Source organism: Numida meleagris, unplaced genomic scaffold, assembly GCF_002078875.1.
Source record: "Numida meleagris isolate 19003 breed g44 Domestic line unplaced genomic scaffold, NumMel1.0 unplaced_Scaffold523, whole genome shotgun sequence".
Classification (NCBI taxonomy): domain Eukaryota; kingdom Metazoa; phylum Chordata; class Aves; order Galliformes; family Numididae; genus Numida; species Numida meleagris.
The window spans coordinates 3,953-5,880 of record NW_018364739.1 but is presented as its reverse complement, the minus strand read 5'-3'; positions in this window follow the sequence as shown (position 1 = coordinate 5,880).

The following is a 1,928-nucleotide window of genomic DNA, read 5'->3' as shown; positions in this document are numbered from 1 at the left end:
TGGAGCGAGGCAAAAGGCTGGATCTGCTTGCAGCGACTTTGGAGACCTTAGCTACAGGCTGGGCGCAGTGCTGTAGGACTTCCAATTGCCAGACAGGTTCTTCAGATCCTCGTTGCAAGTGGGGCTCCTCATCGTCCACAGATCTGGATGAGGGCAATTGGTGATGTCTCTTTCTTAATCACTATTGCTAACCTCGTGTAGTAATGAAGAGATGCATTACCTTCCTTATTTTCTTTACTGTTCAACACATCTTTTGACTGTAGACGCTGCTTTATTTTTGAATTACTTTGTAATGGACAGTAAAATAACCCTATCCCTTTTGCTGGTGTCTGTGTCCTTCTTGCTGAGCCCATCAATTGGCAAAACATAGACATATGCAATACACTTGCATACATAGTCATTCTTTTCCAGAACCTCATTAACATACGCTGATGTCTCTCTGGGCATGCACAGTTGCGTCGAAGGTAGTGGTGCAATGACTTGCTTCCTCCCCTTTCTTTCTCCTTCCGCTTAATCACAGTGAATTTTGGCAGAAATTCACCGTGTTTCCCCACGTTAGCAAGTTTCCATTGCTTGTTATGCCGTAATGAGCAACTTTCTCTCTTGGTAGAGCGTAGCTCAAAACAACGAATGTGAAACCCAAAAAAAATGCTTGCACCTGGTGCATGCAGAGATAAAAGTAGTCTTATTGTGACTTGAGTGCTTCCGTGGAGGAGAATCTTTGAGAAGAAGGCGGCTGCTCACACAGCAAGCAAAGCTCAACTGGAAAGTTGTAGACCTAGCACGCATTGATTCCTTATACTAAAGTAACAGATTGGTCCTTAAGCAAAAATTCTGATCCCTACTGCTAAGCCGCCCTATATCGTGGTCATCACTGACAAAAATGCATGGCTAACGGCAATGACTCAGTTGAAGCATAGCGTTTTGTAGCTGAGAATTTGCTCTACATTATTGTACTTTTTCGAGCTGTTGTCGTTTCCATGGAAATAAATTGGAGACATTGCTTTTGGAGCAACCAACGTACATGCGGCTCAAGACAATTTCCACTCACTAAATGTAGCCCAGGCAAGCCAGAAAGTTGGACATTCATGCCTCAGAGGTTGCCCTGGGACTGTGTGACTGTCCCCTCCATCCACAGAGAACCCCATGAAAGCAATTGGACTTTTCCGAGAGCAGCCCCGTGAGTCCAGAATTCCTGAGTCCAGTTTAGGGAGAGGCATCTTCTGCCCCTGCCTTGAGGACTGTCAGGAGGGAACATGTCACGCCCCACACACACAGGGAGGGAGGGGAAAATCTCTGCACTGCAATTATCTTAAAGGTACTGGCACACCTACAGTTATTTCCATGTGCAGCTAAACTTTGTGATGTTACAAGACATCCAAGTAAGCCTTGTGTCACTTAACATCTTTCTGAGATGGAACAAAGCAAGACAGAGAGAGGGATAGAGACGGTGATCACTGGTGCAGGTTCCAGATTTGGTTGAGCCAAGAGAGGTGGGGGGCTCTTGGCTTGCGAGCATCCTTGTCCCGAGGTTTCAAAAGTCTCAAAAAAGAACCCCAAGGATCTCTCTGGCATCCTTCCATGGCTGCTAGATGTACAGGTGTGCCATCCAGGGCTGCAAACAAGTAAGTCTGCAACAAGCATGTTCATCAAAAGCAAGTTTGCAGTCAAAGCCTACAGCAAAATGGGAATGTTTTGGACAGAGCAAAACCGTCTCCATTTTCACAGGACTCCCTCCTCCTCCAGGTCTCCAGCCTTCAGTCTGTAGGTGAGGGAACGCTTGAATCTTCCAAGGCTTTGAAGCAATACCAGGCACACCTCAGGTAAAGTGTTTTTACTTGATCTGCTGCGTAACACAGGACCTGAGGGCTGACACAATGGCAAGGAGGAAGGAGAACGGTGTGGTGGTGTGAAGAGAGCAGCACTGA